At 44.8% G+C, this 18,769-nt stretch overlaps 1 protein-coding gene across 1 annotated transcript in view; it reads left to right on the forward strand.

The window, feature by feature from the left end:
* The window catches only part of PRICKLE2 (prickle planar cell polarity protein 2), a 392,599-nt gene that overhangs the window by 22,245 nt on the left and 351,585 nt on the right, over positions 1–18,769 (forward strand). Inside the window, exon 2 of the mRNA XM_086367032.1 lies at positions 17,965–18,037. The gene's annotated coding sequence lies outside the window, so the exon portion shown is untranslated. The remainder of the gene's footprint in view (positions 1–17,964; positions 18,038–18,769) is intronic.

Consider the following 18,769-nt stretch of genomic DNA (forward strand, 5'->3'; position numbering starts at 1 on the left):
AATCATGTGATGTGCACCTTCCCCGGCCATGGTGATTCAGTTAGGGTAAGCCCGCGACTGTCAAGGTCAGGACGTCGGGCTGGGTCTAGCTGCCATCCTGGATTACATGCAGTATAGGTTAGCAGATGAAATGGCCTGGCTGAGACAGCGCAGTCACCTCTGTGCCTGCTTTTCTGATTCTAGTACCCGTGTCACCGGGGTAATCTCTTGTTGCCTAAACTTGAATTCCATAACCTATTCTTTTCAGTGTTTTTTTACTTGAGTTAAATTGAGTGAGTTTCTGATACTAATATAGAATTTCTCTCGATCTGCATGATTACTGTTCACTTCAAGCGCATCACGGACACTTCTTGTTCATTCTGGGCAGTTAGTCATGTGGGAAGTTCGAGACTGTTCCCAGTAGCCTCTGTCTGCGTGTGTAGGACACTTTTCTCAACGCTGGGATGTCTCAGTCCCCTCTCCCAGACTTCACAAGTTGGAACATGTCTAAGTCAAAGAATCTTTCCTCCCTCCTTGCTCTCCCCTCAGATGGATGACCAGGTGGCACCCTAGCTACCATCCTCTGCATCCCAGTTCAAAACCTTACCAAGTTCCCATGTAGAAAGTCCAAGCTTCTGTCTCTGATTAGTGACTTTATTGGATGAACTATTATGAATTGGGGGCTTCCATGCTGGCTCAGATGGGAAAGCGTCCACATGCACTGCTGGAGACCCGGGTTCAGTCCCTGGGTCAGGAAGATACCCTGGAGAAGGGAATGGCAACCCACTCCAGTATTCTTTTTTTTTTTTTTTAATTTATTTAATAGGAGGCTAGTTACTTTACAGTATTGTAGTGGTTTTTGCCATACATTGACATGAATCAGCCATGGGTGTACATGTGCCCCCCGTCCTGAACCCCCCTCCCACTACCCTCCCCATCCCATCCTTCAGGATTGTCCCAGTGCACCAGCTTTGAGTGCCCTGTTTCATGCATCAAACTTGGACTGGTGATCTATTTCACATATGGTAATATACATGTTTCAGTGCTGTTCTCTCAAATCATCCCACTCTTGCCTAGAGAATTCCATGGACAGAGAAGCCTGGCAGGCTGCAGTCAATGGGCTTATGAAGAGTCAGACACAACTGAGCGACTAATACTAACTATTATGAATTACTGAAAAATGACTTCATCATTTAACATATATTGCCAAATATCCACCATGATCCGTCCTTCAGGTGAGATCCTAGGGACAGTTGAGAATAGAGTCAACCCAGTCAGCACCCGTCATTTGGAGCTTGGAGTCCAGAGGCAAAGACCACTGGAAATTAACACAGATTATGAGGGCATATCACAAAGGCTGATGGATTTGAGGTGCCTAGAAACAAATCATAAGGTCTCATGGAAGCTGAGAGCCTTATGGGAGTGAGCCAGGTAAAGAAGGAGGGAAAAGCACTTGGATTCAGGGCAGAATGTATCCAAAGACCTGGAGCTGGGAGGCAAACCTAAATAACCTGGAAGCCACACCTGGAAGGCTCAGGAGATAAGAATAACTATGCCTCAAATTGTCACCTTTCAGAAAACAAATGCTCTGTTTTAACCAAAATAAATGGCTGGTGGGTGAGAAAGCTACGATCAAAACAAATGCCTTGGTTGTCACTGAATTGGAAACTGTTTTATTGACGTCAAGATATTTAAAAATATGAGTGACGATTCTAAAACAGCCCCTTATCCCTCCCCAGTCATCAAAACTTCACACAACCCCGGGCTTCCCAGGGGGGTCTTCTCAATATAGAAGAGCCTCTGAGGCTCCAAGGGCCCAAGTTTGTTTACTTTATGAACCTTTGCCTCCCTGTCTGGGTGGAGACAGAAATTGCAAAAATCTTGAAGAGTGAGATTTGGGGGGAAATGAGCAGAATTGTCAGTCACGCTGAAAAATCGCTGCTGATAGCTGCTGCGTTTTCTCTTGCCTTTGATTTGTGGCTGTATCTTTTACACATTTTTAAAATATTTTTTTGTCTGCTCCAGGTCTTTGTTGCAGCATGCAAACTCTTAGTTGAGGCATGTGGGATCTAATTACCAGACCAGGAATTGAACCCGGGCCTCCTGCATTGGGAGCATGAGTCTTAGCCACTGGATCACTGGGGAAGTCCCTGTGACTGTTTTGGGGGTTTTTTAAAAAATTTTATTTATTTTTGGCCGTGCTAGGTGTACATTGCAGCATGGCCTTTTCTCTAGCTATGATGTGTGGGCTTCTCACTGCAGTGAGAAGCTTCTCTTGTTTCTGAGCACGGAGTTCAGGTGCACAGGCTTCAGTAGTTACAGTCCCCTGACTCTAGAGCACAGACACTATAGTTGTGGCTCATGGGCTTAGTTGCTCCATGGCATGTGGGATCTTCCCAGACCAGGGATTGAACCCATGTCTCCTGCATTGGCAGGCGGATTCTTTACCACTGAGCCACCAGAGAGGTCCCTGTGACTGTTTCTTAATCATTGTCACATTATCATCAGGGTAGTAATAGCAATTAACACTAAATAGTCAGTATCTCTGTGCCAGGCATCAAGCTAAGAACTGCTTATGCATCATCGTATTTCATCCTAACAAACCCCAGAAGATGGGGACTGTTAGACAATATGAAATTGTCAATGGTCAACCTTTCCTGACCTACAAAAATGATGATTTCATACGGCTGAGCCAGGGCTTTACAAAAATTGCCCATGTTTCCATAACTGGGGAATTGCTAAGCTGAAATGAGTACCTGGATTTGTATACCAGAGTGACTGTGCTTCTTGGCCTGACTTGTGGGAGGGAGGGAGGGAGAGGTTAGATAACATAAAGGTTCTATGTTTTCCTCCCCTGTCCTACTCTCATGAGTTAAGAAAGGAGAGAAAAGTCAGAAGATGCTGAAGTCTGAACACATTCTAACAATCCTTACCTTTTTCACTCCACTGCCCCATCCCCTCCCTGATTCCATCTAAAACTGAGTTTCCCCCCAAAGGGAGTGATTGGCACTTGCTAACACCAGGTCCAGGGAAGTGATGACCACAGGCACTGTCAGAAGCAGGTCCCCAAACAATAATGGGAAAAGTCTGTCTCTGCACCTCTACACTCTCCTTCCCACTAGCTGTTTCATATCCAAAGTCCACAATCTGATACCCCCATCAGAGAGGAAGAGGGATGGGGTGGGGAATGCTGCTTGCTCAATACTAAAATCCTAGCAAAGATTCCCATCAGCCTGGACAGGTAGGGCAGTCATGCCTGGATTCCCAATGATCACAGATGTATCTTGTTGAGGGAGTATGTGTGTAAGGCATTCTTTAGGTGCCTCATCTAATGCTTCCTCATAACAGCTCTGCAGAAGTAGTGGTGGTGGGGTGCTCTTTTTATCATCCCATTTTACAGATGGGAAGACTGAGGTACAGAAGTACTTTGGTAAGTTTCACACAGCTAGTAGACTCTGGCCCCAGCACATCACATGCCTCTGACTCAGTCACCTGGACTGAGGGTTGGTAGAAGGTGATTCCCCAAAGGAAACCTGGGTGCTCTTAACTGGAAGAAGAGGAGCTGGGCGTGGGCACACAACTGCCCTCCATAGTGAGACTCAAGCAGGGTTTTGATAGAGAGGATTTATTTCTTTTCCGTCTAATGCTGAGCCCCCATTTCCAAGAACAGGAGGCTATAAAAAGGCGAAGGAAGGAAGTGTTAATTAAAAGGTCCCTGTGGGCTTTGGGGTTAAAAAACAACAACAAAAATCCTAGGGAGGCTTATAGCCAGGCCTTCTCTGCAAGGGCTCTGGGGTAGGACAGAGGTTTAGCCCAAAGCCCATAGACTGGTATGGGACCTCTCCAATTCCATTGTTCTTATTTGCCAAGTGGCCATAAAATATTGACCTCTTGGGTCGATAGGATTAGGAGTCCTATTACATGCCATTTCCTTAGCCCTGTGTGCGGCTGGTCCTCAATAAACCGTAATGTCTATAGGTGATGTTGCTAATGCTCTTCAGATACACGTGTCCTTGGAACCCTTCCTCTAAGGCCAAGAGCCTCATTTGCTCCACTCAAATCTTTGATTCCTTTATTATTATTATTATTATTTATCTATTTGGCTGTACTGTATCTTAGCTGAAGCATGCTGGATCTTTAGATGTGGTATAAGGGATCTAATTCCCCCATAGGGATTGAACCTGGGTCCTCTGTATTGGAAACATGGTATCCTAGCCACTGGACCACCAGGGAAACTCCTGGTTCCTTTTTTAGAATTACAAGTTCAAGGACTTGGTCTAGCGCCTACAATTCTAGGAGTCCTGGTGGCACTTTTCCAGAACTGACGGTACTGTTCTTGTTTGCTGGGATGGGCAGTGCGGCCCAGTCAGCGGGGCCTCCTCTGATCAGCTTCATCTGTTTCTGTCATGCTGGAGAAACAGGAGCCCTTAGTCTTTTGATCCTGTAACCATCCCATGAGATGCTCCTTGATCCAAGCCTGGTGGCCTCTGGCAGCCATTCTGGACTCAGCTTCCAGAACCCGCTCGCTCTGTCTTGGCTTCTCTTTGGATCCTGCCACTCCTCTCTCTGACTTGACTCTGTGGACTTCCCGAGCAAGTGTCCTGATTGATACAGATCAGTCAGGTGTCTTTTTGTTGTAAACAACAGAAACCCAATTGAAACAGACTCCAACATGAAATAATTGAAAAGTCAGGACTCAGCAGGATTCAGAGACTCCAATAGTATCTTCACATGTCAGTCGACAATCCCTGACTTTGCTCTCTTTTCTGGTGGCTTCGTTCAGGCAGACTTGTCCCCTCAGGTGGTAAAGTGCCCACCAGGGAAGGTGGCTACCTGCAGGCTCCCGACTCGGCACCCCTGCTGCAAGCCTGCCCTCGGCCAGTGACTGTGTCCACTCAGATGTTGGGCGTGGCTACGTAACCTCTTTTAACCAAAAGAGTATGGTTGGCAATGAAAGCATGCCAGTTCTGAGCCTCACCAGTAAGAATTGCCTGCTTCCATTTGCTTTTCTCTTGTGCTTCTGAAATCACCATGAAGATATGCCCCAGGTAGCCTAAAGGGAAAAAAGACATCGAGAGCAGAGCTGCCCCGCTGACCACAGACGTGAACCAGAGGCAGAGCGTGCCAGTGAGCCCACAGAGCTATCAGCGAACCACCCGTGCTTGCTGTAGTGTGTGCCCTGGCTGTGGGAGGGCCCAAAGTGTAGTCTTGTGGCCACAGTTGAGGGATGCATGGGCTATTCTCCCAATCACCACCCCCAGAAGAAAACTTTTCCTTTCTGATGGTTCCAACAAAAATCCCATGATTGATTTCAGTTGGCCAGACTCAGGTATCTTTCTAATGCTGGGGTGAGGGGGGAGAGAGAAGAGTCTAGAATCAAGACGTAACTGCTGAAAGTGAAGAAGCAGTGGTCCTCTACAGGAAAATCATGCTGCTATTATTAGAAGAAGGTGGGAAGGATACTGAGCAGGCAGTGACTGACTCAATATACTGTCCCTGAAGGGGATGTAGAAACCTGTGTCCTTGGCTGTATGTTAAGCCAGGAGCCAGGCTTATTCATGTCTACACCCGTCTGTATGGGGTGGAATTCAGCTGGAGTTAAGATCCAGTCACCAGTTGGCCAGGTGGGGTGCCCAGGACACAGCGTTTAGTGAACCTCCAAAATTAACATGACCTCATCCCTAACCTCTGTCCCTTTCCAGGGCAGAATGAGTAAGGTGTCTTCAGCCAACTGGCAGAATACTATTTGGCCGCATGCCCTCCTTCCCCACAATGCCAGCTCAACTTGGAGGTGAAAAGTAGCAGCTGGAGTAATTGCTGTGTCCACACCTGGACCTGATTTAGAGCTGTTCTTTCTTGCCAGCCCCAGTCCTCAATCGCACTCTTGGGGTTTTCATCTCTGGTGGGGTTAGTGCCCTGCTGCTTCTCTGTCTTTGAGAGAGAATTAAACTGCATTGGAAGCATGACATGCAATAAATATAATCCCTTGGGCCTGTTTCACAGGGACATTCAACTTCTTGCTGAATATCATCTAAAATGAAGTTGAATTAAAAACTCAACTTTTTTTGCTTTTTTCCTCAAAACCTCACCCTCTCCTTGACCTTTTCCCTGCTTTGTGTAGTTGCTGCAATTTTTAAGTGACATTTGGCTCCAAGATACTCTTGGGGAACTTTTGATGGACAGCACCCTGGGAAAGGATTCATTTCTGTCTCGTTCTGGCAGTACTACACCCCACGGCTGCACGACAGCATGTGCTTTCTCTAGGGCTTCTATCATAGAGAAGTACTGAGAGATGTGAAAGGAAGACTACTTTTTCCCTCCTTCCCAGGGCTCATGCATCACTTTTGCCACACTCTACCCCTCAGATCATGAACTCCTTATGGCAAAATTCAGACTTAAATTGAAGAAAGTAGGGAAAACCACTAGACCATTCAGGTATGACCTAAATCAAATCCCTTATGATTATACAGTGGAAGTGACAAATAGATTCAAGGGATTAGATCTGATAGAGTGCCTGAAGAACTATGGATGGAGGTTCATGACACTGTACAGGAGGCAGTGATCAAGATCATCCCCAAGAAAAAGAAATACAAAAATGTTGTTTGAGGAGGTCTTACAAACAGCTGAGAAAAGAAGAGAAGTGAAAGGTAAAGGAGAAAAGGAAAGATATACCTATCTGAATGCAGAGTTCCAAAGAATAGCACGGAGAGATAAGAAAGCCTTCTTCAGTGATCAGTGCAAAGAAATAGAGGGAAAAAATAGTATGGGAAAGACCAGAGATCTCTTCAAGGAAAATAGTGATACCAAGGGAACATTTCATGCAGAGATGGACACAATAAAGAACAGAAATGGTATGGACCTAACAGAAGCAGAAGATATTAAAAAGAGGTGGCAAGCATACACAGAAGAACTATACAAAAAAGATCTTCATGACCCAGATAACCATGATGGTGTGATCACTCACCTAGAGCCAGACATCCTGGAATGCGAAGTCAAGTGGGCCTTAGGAAGCATCACCATGAACAAAGCTAGTGGAGGTGATGGAATTCCAGTTGAGCTATTTCAGGTCCTTAAAAAATGATGCTGTGAAAGTACTACTCAATATGCCAGCAAATTTGGAAAACTCAGCAGTGGCCACAGGACTAGAAAAGGTCAGGTTTCATTCCAATCCCAAAGAAATGCAATGTCAAAGAATGTTCAAACTACCGCACAATTGCACTCATTTCACATGCTAGCAAAGTAGTACTCAAAATTCTCCAAACCGGTCTTCTACAATACGTGAACCATGAACTTCCAGATGTTCCAGCTGGATTTAGAAAAGGCAGAGAAACTGGAGATCAAATTGCCATCATCGAGAAAGCAAGAGAGTTCCAGAAAAACATCTACTTCTGCTTTATTGACTATGCCAAAGCCTTTGACTGTGTGGGTTACAACAAACTGTGGAAAACTCTTAAAGAGATGGCAATACCAGACCACCTGACCTGTCTCTTGAGAAACCTGTATGCAGGTCAGGAAGCAACAGTTAGAACTGGACATGGAACAACAGACTGGTTCCAAATCGGGAAAGGAGTATGTCAAGGCTGTGAATTGTCACCTTGCTTATTTAACTTATATGCAGAGTACATCATGAGAAACACTGGGCTGGAGGAAGCACAAGCTGGAATCAAGATTGCCTGGGGAAATATCAATAACCTCAGATATGCAGATGACACTACCCTTATGTCAGAAAGTGAAGAACTAAAGAGCCTCTTGATGAAAGTGGAAGAGGAGAGTGAAAAAGTTGGCTTAAAACTCAACATTCAGAAAACTAAGATCATGGTATCTGGTCCCATCACTTCATGGCAAATAGATGGGGAAACAATGGAAATGGTGAGAAACTTTATTTTTGGGGCTCCAAAATCACAGCAGATGGTGACTTTAGCCATGAAATTAAAAGATGCTTGCTCCTTGGAAGAAAAGCTATGATCAACCTAGACAGCTTATTAAAAAGCAGAGACATTACTTGGCCTAAAAAGGTCCATCTAGTCAAAGCAATGGTTTTTCCAGAAGTCATGTATGGATGCAAGAGTTGGACTGTAAAGAAAGCTGAGTGCTGAAGAATTGATGCTTTTGAATTGTGGTGTTGGAGAAGACTCTTAAGAGTCCCTAGGACAGCAAGGAGATCCAACCAGTCAATCCTAAAGGAAATCAGTCCTGAATATTCACTGGAAGGACTAATGCTGAAGCCTGAAACTCCAATACTTTGGCCACCTGATGTGAAGGACTGACTCATTTGAAAACACCCTGATGCTGGGAAAGATTGAAGGCGGGAGGAGAAGGGGACAACAGAGGATGAGATGGTTGGATGGCATGACTGACTCAATGGACATGAGTTTGGGTAAACTCTGGGAGTTGGTGATGGACAGGGAGGCCTGGCATGTTGCAGTCCATGGGGTTGCAAAGAGTTGGACATGACTAAGTGACTAAACTGAACTGAACACCCCGCCTCCTTTAAATGCCTAACCTCCCTGTGGGACTGGGAGAAGTCCCGGGTGGGGCAGCAAACACTGGTCCGTGTGTTTGCTCCAGTTACACTGTTGGGGATGAGACAATAGCTCCTGTGAACACGAGCAGGGAGCGTTCAATGCTGCTTTCTTCCCCTCCTCAATGCAGCTTTGATCCATCTGGGGCTACCCAAAAGGAATTGCAGTCTAACTGGGGCAGCCCAACCTGGGAACCATATCTCATTCATGGGGGCAGCTTCTCTTGTGATTTGGGAAGTTATCAGGTCCGGGCTTGGACCATTCCGTGAACGTGGAGCACTCCCTCCCCACAGGCCCCTCCACACAGCAGGCTGCTAGCTTTTAGCACAGAGCTTTGCTCTAGGGACGATGGCTGGTGCTAGTTATTAAACTGTTGTCTCTCAGCCTCAAAGTCACCCCTGTTTAGAGATGCGGTGGCTGGAATTGCTGCTTCTCCCAGCCAGCTGGTGCCATTCTAGGTTCTGCCACTAAGAGGTGCCAGAGGGGGATTGTCAAACGACAGGAGAGAGGAAGGACTCTCCTACTAGTTGCCATGAGCTTCCTTTGGGCAGAGCCGTCTGTCTCAGTCTCTCGCTTTTTGCAGTACTCCCAGTGCCAGCTTCTTCATCATGTCTCTACCCCATGATTTACAAAACTACCCTACTTTAAAGACCACAGCCTCTGGGTTTTTTAAACAGTCCCAGCTCTCTGTGTATAGTTTCACTCACGACAAAGAGAAACCCCAACAGCTGGTCCAAGGAAGGGAGGGGTTTCTGCCTGCATAAAGATTCAGTTTCTCCCCCGGGGGGTGGATACAGCTAAGAGGATAAAAAAAATGACCTTTCACCTCCAAGAACAGTAATGTAAGATTAGTTTGAAGCTTTGGAACTAATGAGTTGGCTCGTCCTATTGCAGCACCCCATGAATAACACTGTGTTTGCAGAGCCAGCAACCCAGTGATCTTTTTCCTCAGATGGAGCTGGGGAGAAAGGAAGGATAAGAAAGAAACTCATTTTTAGAAACAAACTTCAGAGAAGAGAGATGCCCGTAAAGCTGTTATTAGAGGAAGAAAAAGAAAAAAAGACCAGTGCAAATTATGTACCTTTAATCTGCTTAGCTTTTCACTGTCAAATAGCTGAAGGGCTCAGATGGACGAGAGTATTGTGCGGTAGTTAAATCTGTGAACTTGGAGTAGATCCCTTGGGGTCTAAGCCTGATCTGTGACTGTCTAGCGGTGTGATCTCAGACTTGCTTTTCCACTGTGTTTCAAGGAGGTTTGGATTAGAGCTCATGGAAAGCACGTATGTTCAGGCCAGGATTCTGGTTATTTTTGCATTTTTGATGATGATTGAGGCAGGCAGGAACTTTATCCACACAACAGGAAGGCTAATGTCTAAGAACAGAAGACGGAAGCAGAATCAGTCTGATGGGACTCGTGGGGAAAGTGGTTTCAGCACCGCGCAAGAAAGAAGAGTCTCACAGGCTAGATGACCAGCAATGGAAATGGCTCCTGGGGGAGGCAGTGAGCACCCTGTCCTTGGAAGTATGCAAGCAGGAGCTCTTTCTACTATATTGTAGGATGGGTTGGATAATTTGTAAAGATCCTTCCCCCTGTTCACACTCTGGATCTTCTGCTTACTAAATGCATTGCCTGGGGTCTCAGAGCCTGGTTTGCCTTATCTGATGGTGGTACTGGCCTCCCTCTTACAGTTTCTCTTCTGTTTTCTTCACTCCTTCCCGTCAACACAGTGAGGATCGTGATGGACTGGACACTGAATTAGGGCCTGGGAATGCTGAAAGGAAGTAGATGGTATATAGATGCTGCCTTGGAAGAAACTCAGGCATGCAGGGGAGGGGACCGATGAACAGAACATCAGAAGCAGTTCCACAGAGGTGCTGAGAGAGTATTGGGTGTTCTGGGAGCACGGGAAGAGCATCTCCCTCAACAGGAGTGACATGGGGAAGGGGTGTTGGAGAATGCTTCCTGGAGGAGATGCTGTACTATTTGGATGCTGGGAGTGTGTGCTTTGGAAGCAGAGTAAACACTAGGATAGAAGACCCAGGGTGCGGGACAGTGTGGCGTACAGGGAGCTGTACCAAAGGCAGTGTTGGTAGGATGCCAAATGTCAAGTAAGCGTGACAGGAGACAGGGTGAAGAGGTAACAGGTAGGGACTGGGCAACGGAGGCCCTTCTCTTTCATGCTAGGGAACCTGGATCCTCTACATGATGAAATGTCAGTGACTGGTTTAAATCAGCATGTTCCGGTTTCTGTTACAAAGCAACCCCTCAGAGCCCAGGTGGAAGATAGACCAGGGAGCAACAAGGCTGACCATCCGTTGAGAGACTCCTGAGCCCCAGGAGTCCTCTAAACCAGAGGTAATGCCACGAACCAGGCGTCTTGTGGAGTTTCTGTGAGGATGCAATGGGGGGATGCCCAGGGACGCTCCCGGTAAAACAAGAACTGCTTTTCAAATGTACAGGATGACTATAAAACTTTGGTTTTGGGGGGCATCATATAAATTGGGCCCTCTCATCCCTTACCCAGACAGTGGCAATAAAAGCCATGCTTATCATCCAAACCAGCAAAAATGGTACTTGTGCTTAAGAAGAGCCTTTAAAAAGGTGGTGAAACCAGTGGCTTGAGAAATAATTTTACAGATGCTTCTGGGATGCAAAGGTTTCCATTCCAAGCCTGAATTTTGGTGCTGCTGGGAAGGATGGGCATGTGGGGGCGGGGGTGAAAGATTAGATTTCACACAGACAAACGAAGAGGCCAGACGATGGTCTTTGAATAAAACTTCTGATGGATTTGGCACGAGAGGGCACTGGAGATGGGCCCAAATGTCTCGGATTTGCTGAACTGTTTTTGCAGACAGTTGGATGTTTACCAGGATTTTTTGGACCTTGTAGACGTGCCCTGGAATGCCTTGTCTCAGGGAAGGCGAGAGGAGTCTCTCTTAAGCAAGTGTGGTGTCTGCTCTTCATGCTGTTTATAGCAGATCCGAGAACTGTCTCCGAAATTAACAATAGATGTGCATAAATCTTCTTCAGTTACCTAGCAACTAATACAAGACAGTGGAGAGGTTCATAGGGCTGAGAGGAGGCAAACCTGTTTGAGGACTACCTGGGAGCAGTTTGGTGATACTTTAGGGATTGCAGGGAGGGAAAGAAGGAAAATTAACACGACTAATGAAATGTGGGGGTTTCTTTCTTTTTTTTTATTTCTTATAAACATTGAATCAGGTTACAAAAACCTTTCCTACATCTCTGAGATACCTAGCAAAGCGAAGGTTTACAAAGAAACTACATAATTTCTGAGGCCTCTTCCGAAGCTAAACGTTTGGCTGTAAACGAGCAGGGGGACCTCATGTATAAAATAATAGATCACATTAGTGGAACTGCAAAGTTTCACTCACATTTGTAGGATGTATGGAATGATAGAGTTTTTAGATTTCAGTTTCATTGGATGCAAGATATGCGTTTTGAGTCAAAATGGATGTTTAAAGGGAAAAGGCATTGAAACAATGAAGTTGTAAGGTATGCAACTTAAGACACACACACACAAATATATTCTCTGTAGATATGTATATATATCTGTGTGTGCATTTTGTTTATAAAAATTAGTGTATGCATTAAGCCTTGGGCTACAAATTCAGTGCTACAGGGCCTGACAGGTGACACTGATGAGTCCTGTGCCCAGGACGACAGAGAGTCAAATATCTGGGCCATTGCTGGGTGACAACCTTAAGAGAGTAGCACCCAGTGCTGCCAGATCTGCTGCTTCCCCAAAAAGGGAGACATCCAGAATTCATGTAGCATCTCCAATTTTTAAAATATTGACAACTAATTTGAAGTTTTAAAAAGCATCATGTGGGCTAAACAAAGCAACTCTGCCTTAAAGCAAAAAAGCTCTGAAAACTTAGTCCTCTTTTTAAAGATTATACAGCTCCTCATGACCCACTTTATCTGATGGGATGGAGAAGAGCTCACCCAGGCCATGGGCTAATAGGGTTCATCCAGTGCCTCCTACAGCTTCCCAGGCGGCTCAGTGGTAAAGAATCTGTCTGCCAATGCAGGAGCCGCAGGAGATGTGGGTTCCATCCCTGGGTCAGGAAGATCCCCTGGAGAAGGAAATGGCAACCCACTCCAGTATTCTTGCCTGGAGAATCCCATGGACAGAGGAGCCTAGCAGGCTATAGTCCATGGGGTTCCAAAGAGTTGGACATGACTGAGCGTGCAAGCACATGAGTGCCTCCTATTAATACATTCTGTGCAAGGTGATTTTCTTATCTGTCATGCTCAGTATCTTTCCAAATATGAATATTACTTATCACACGAATTAGAACATTTATTTCAAATATGAGAATGCTGAGGCCCACATACATCAAGGTTTTGCTGAAGGTCCTGAGTCTCCAAATCGGTTTCATTGCTCCAACTCTACAACTGCCTACTCTTAAGGGTTTGACTCCCCTGGAATAAAAGAGGTGAGGGTGATTGTTATTTTTATAGGGAAAAATAGTTTTAACAGAATTTCTCTTAAGAAGAGTTAGGAAGCTGTATCTGTTTGCTAGAGCTGCCATAACAAAGGTCCACAAGCTGGGTGGCTTAAACAACATACCTGTATTCTCTCAGGATTCTGGAAGCTAGAAGTCCAAGATCAAGGTGTGAGCAGGGTTGGTTTCTTGTGGAGTCTGTCTCCTGGCATGTGAAGACCGACCGTCTTCTCCCTGCGTCTTCCCTCTGTGTGTCTGTGTTGCGAATCCCCTCTTCTCATAAGGACACAGTCATTTTGGATTAAGGCTCATTTGTTTTATCTTTTTTTTTTTAAAGACCTCACTTTATCTTTTTTTTTCTGTTTTTAAATTTTTATTTATCTTCTAATTACTTTCCATATACAGTTATTAAAAGTGCTGGTTCTGTTCCCTGAGTTTTACAATCCATCCTTCAACCTATCTTATACCCAGTACTTTGTACCTCGCACTCCGCTAGGCTTATCTTGCTCCCCACACTGGTAGCTGTTAGTTTGTTCTCTGTATCTGTGAGTCAGCTTGTTATATTCACTAGTTTTCTGTGTTTTTTAGATTCCATATATAAGTGATGTCATACAGTGTTTATCTTTCTCTGTCTGAAGTATTTTGCTTAACATAATATACCCTCCAAGTGCATCCATGTTGCTGCAAATGGCCAAATATCATTCTGTTTTTATGGCTGCTGTGTGTGTGTGTGCGTGTGTGTGCCTGTGTGTGTGTGTATACATCCACACGTCATACTCTTTATCCATTCAGCTGTTGATGGAAATACAGATTGTTGCCGTGTCTTGGCAATTGTAAATAATGTAGCTGCAAACATTGAGGTTGTCTGTCTTTTGGAATATGTCTTTTTGGGTTTTTTTCAGATATGTACCAAGGAAAGGACTTCCTGGGTCATATGGTAGTTTTATTGTTAGTGCTTTGGGAAATCTCCATACTGTTTTCCACAGTGACTGTACCAATTCACATTCTTAACAACCAGTGTACAACAACCCTTTACATCCTCGCCAACATTTATGATTTGTGTTCTTTTTGATGATAGCCACTCTGACAGGTGAGAGGTGATACCTCATTGTGGTTTAGATTTGTTTCTCTGATGATTACTGATGCTGAGCATCTTTTCATGTGCCTGTCGGCCATCTGCATTTCCTCTTTGGAAAAATGTCTGTTCAGTTCTGCAGTTTTTAATCAGGTTGCTTGTTTCTCTGAGGTTGAGTTGTATGAGCTGTTTATATATGTTGAATGTTAATCTCTTATCTGATTTAATTTTAGCTGAATTATGTCTTTAAAGAGCCTATCTCCAAATACAGTCACCTTCTGAGGTCCACGGGCTTAGAATTTCAACCTGTGGATTTTCAGGAAACACAATTCAGCTTCAAACAGAAACCATCCACTTCTGTCCCTTTAGTATTATTATTCATATTATTGGAGAAACTGAGAGAGGTTTTCTAAATCTGGGAGGCAGAGTGTCAAGCAGGGCATTGGTGAACCTGAGGGGATCTGCTGGTCTCCTAAGCACAGGGTGGCTGTCCCAGCATCTCACCTCCCTAGGAGGAGGGGGTGTTCACACACTTGACCCTGCCAACCTGTCCCCAAAGTGTCGCTTCAATGTTTTAGGATAAATACAACCTGAGGCATTTAACAGTGTCTCTCTTTCACTTGGCGTCACTTCTTATATGTGTGTGTATTGATTTAAAATCACATTAATGTGGACACATAGCACTATTTATTGTATCAAAATGGGAACCAACCTCAGTGTCCAACAGTAGGATTTAATAGGATTCTCTGCAGCCTTTGGAAAGTTGGCTGTGGAAAAATATTTGCAGTGTGAGAAAAAGCTCAGGATAGATGAAGGGAAAAAAGCATGTTACAAAGGAATATGTACAGTTTGATCCAATTTTTTGTAAACAATTTATTACATGTACATAGATATTCACACACACATATATATATATATGCATCTTTGTTCATTTGGTAACACATGCTCTAAGATGTTTAAGATATCTCTCAGTCATGGAATTGTGTATATTTAAGATTTTTTTCTTCTGTTTTCTTCATGTCTTGTGTTTTCTGCAATAAATATTATTTTTGTGATCAGGAGAAAACCCTTAAAAATCCAAACATGGCTGTACACACTTAGTTTACATTCTTCTAACTCAGCCGTTGCCATAAGGAGCTCTCTTACAGCTTGTAACGTGGGGTTGCATTTATAAAAATTTCATTTACTTGCCATTTTCCAGTTGCAACTCTCAGTCATGATCACCTGGACTCTACAAGAATTTTTGTGCCAAGCTTGAGAAACTCTTTTCTGTCCATCTGATTTTCTTTTCTCATGGAAGGGGCTTTTTGAGTGAATTCAGAGAAAGGGCAGCACCCCACAGGCCTGAATAAAGGGTAGGAAAATATATAAGTGAACTAAAGTAACATCCAAGCAGACCTAAAAAAGAAGCAAGATGTAACTTCACAGTGACTCTGTGCCTTCTGGTTCTCTGTGTTTATTTGTAAGATCCTTTGGACACACTTCCTTTTTAATAGAACATGCTTTCATTGGCTACATATCTCTGCAATGTATCCTTTTATGAAGGAGGGGTCTGTGGAGGGTGACACTGTACTAAACTTGGAAGAGACAGTAGTGGTCACTTTGATCAACCCCTGACATCATTGGTTCCCAGACCTCTGAATCCCCTTGAGAAACTTTATCAAGGGTGAGGGTCCCATGTATGCTGCCTGCTAAGTTGCTTCGGTCTTGTCTGACTCTGTGTGATCCTATAGACTGTAGCCCACCAGGTTCCTCTGTCCTTGGCATTCTCCAAGGGAGAATACTAGAGTGGGTTGCTGTGCCCTCCTCCAGGGCTTGACAGCTTCTACACACTCCTATAACACAGGACTCCTAACTAAATAGTTAATACCATCCCCTTAAGTTGCCAGCATAAATCGATCTAACAGTTGTGTAAGTCGATCTGCTGTATATCAGAGGGTCCCATACCACTAAAGAAAAAGAAGGGGGCTGGGCCTGTGAATCGTGAAAGCTCTGGTTCTTTTGATATTTGTGCCTCAGCTTCCTCATTAGTAAAATGGGGCCATCACAAAATCTAACTTAAAGAGTTGTGAGAATTAAGGAAACTTCAGTTAAGTAAAGTGCTTAGCGCAGCAGAGTGCTGGTTCTATGCATGCATCCCTATTTCCATTTTTCTTTTTACCAGCCTTTTTGGAGGGAATGGGCAGAAGAAAGGGCTGTTTTGCTTAAAGTGAAGAGGACCTGGTGAAAGACTTAGGCCAGAGGTCAGCAAACTAAGCTTGCAGGCCAAATTTGACCTACCACCTATTTTCTTAAATAAAACTTTTACAGAAAGTCAGTCTCATTCCTTCATCTCTGACTGCTTTTGCACTACAATTACAGAGTTGAGTTGCGATAAAGACTGAGTGCCCTCCAAAGCTGGAAATATTTTCTGTCTGGCTGTTTACAGAATACATTTGCCAACCCCAATCTAGAATTAAAAAAAGAAGAAAAAAACAGCAGTGTCTTTTCCACATGATCTGCCATTGAAGAGATGAGTGTTATGAGGCTGTCCCTATCAGGTGAAGTGGCTGACTCTTGTCAAAGATTTCCTGTACGTAAGAGTCAACCCTCACCGACACCTTAATTTCTGTGTCTTTCATCAAGAATTAACACCCACGCCAATTGAGACTAAGGCAGTGTTTCTTCGTAGTTTGGCTAGTTCTACCAGAAACACAAGGAATGGAGTGCTGCACGTCCGAGAAGGCTCCTGGGACCGGGATGCCGGCCTCACCCAGGCCTATGACTCTGTGATTCTTCCTGGGCACAGAGCTGCTTGTCACTTCCCAGCACCCCTGCTGTAGGGGGACCCGGTCTTATGTTCTTACAGGTGGAAGTGGGGGGAAATGTGTCCCCAGTTCCCACATCTGATCTGAATCTTCCTCACTGACCTTTCTCAATCTCACCTGTTCCTTGCCTGCAGGTCAGATGCAGACAGTCCAGTGAAGGACCCTAAGGTTCGGAGCAGGTTGTCCAATAAAACTTTCTGGAATGATGGAAAGTTTCCATTCTGCACTGTCCAATATAGTAGCTTCTAGTCTTATGAGGCTCTTGAGAACTGGACATGTGGCTAGTATGACTGAGGAAGCGAATTTTTACTTTTCATTTAAATGGCACTTATGACTCATGACTTGTTATTGGACTATGCACCTCTGGGGGATGGCAGATGCAGATGTTAGGAGAATCATAGGCCTGAATGTCTGGGTGGAACCAACACGGTTCCCTCCCCCGCCTATCCCCACACCCCTACCCCTTGCCTTGGATTGTGATGTGAGCAGGAAATAAACAGCTCTTTGCATTGGCCTGTGAGGGTTACTGTTTGACCAGCTGGGCTGCCATGACTAACACAGACGTGTGTCTTGGCAACCACCTTTCTGAAGAAAGGACAATTCAGTCTACTCCTCATCCATTTTAGAAGCTCAAGGAATGCCAGGGGCCTCTGCTGAGATCTTGTTTTCAAGGCATTGATTATCCTGTTTAAAAGATGAAAGAGGTGGCTTTGTGGGCCAGAGAGCAAGTGATTTCACTTAGCACCTTGGCCATTTACGGACCTGGTTATATGCTAGGTGGGAAGGTTCACTGTTCAGAACTCAGTTCCAGTTGTGGTTTTTTTGTTTGTTTGTTTGTTTGTTTGTTTACAACTGCTTTAAACTGTGCTTCTCCTGCTCATGACAGAGAAAGGGCCATCTGGTTTGATGATTTTTTGGCTTGAAGGAGAGAACACGAAAGACAAGTATAAGCTTTAATACTCAAGAGATCTGATTCTCTGCTAAGGAGGAAATGAACTCCATATCCAGGAGAATTCTGCCAGGAAGGGGCCAAATAGACCATGCTCTCTGGAGGGTTCTCAGTGGTGCTGTGAACACCATTTTAACTCTCTTTTTGGTCGTTTCCAAGGTGAGACAGTGATGCATCGCTGGAGCAGGACAGCTCATCTCACCTTCTATGGTGTCATCAGAGAGGGGATCTAGTAAGTTTCCATGCAAAGCCAGACGTGCTAGGATGGCATGAGCCATCTCACCTGCTCTATGTGCCTGCCCGATTCTGGGAGAAGCACCTGACTTTCTGCTTTGTTGGAAAGAGAACCAACTTTGAAATCAAACAGACCTCGACCAGAATCTCAACTCTGTCACTTGTTGTTTGGTCAGTAAGTCGTGTCTGACTCTTTTTGCGGCTCCATGGACTGTAGCCCTCCAGGCTTCTCTGTCCATGGGATGTTCCAGGCAAGAATACTGGAGTGGGTTGTCATTGTCCTTCCTCAGGGGATCTTCCTGACCCAAGGATCGAACCCATGTCTCCTGCATTGGCAGGAGGATTCTCTACCACTGAGTCTCCAGGGAAGCCCCTGTCACTTATTAGCTTAGACAAACCATGTCACTTCTCTGAGCCTTGTTTTCTTTCATTTAGGGATAATAATAATAAACCAACCCCACAGAGCTGTCGTAAGAATGAAATGAATCGGTGTCTGTGGCAGCATATGTAGGGCAGGGCTTCAATGCAGAATCAGTACCTTGAGGGACTGAGGGTCTGGAGGATACAGTTCCAGTCCTGGTGCTTCAGGGTGGTCCTGTGATGAGGATGTGGGGCCATGTGTTAATTAGAGCACTGCTTCTCAAATTTCAATGTGTATTCATACCACTTGCAGATTTTGTGTAAATCCAGGTTCTGAGTTAGCAGGATTATGTCATGTAAGTGAGTTTCC

This window comes from Bos grunniens, chromosome 22, assembly GCF_055505025.1.
Source record: "Bos grunniens cultivar Pamir isolate PY7600 chromosome 22, Bosgru_T2T1.0, whole genome shotgun sequence".
NCBI lineage: Eukaryota > Metazoa > Chordata > Mammalia > Artiodactyla > Bovidae > Bos > Bos grunniens.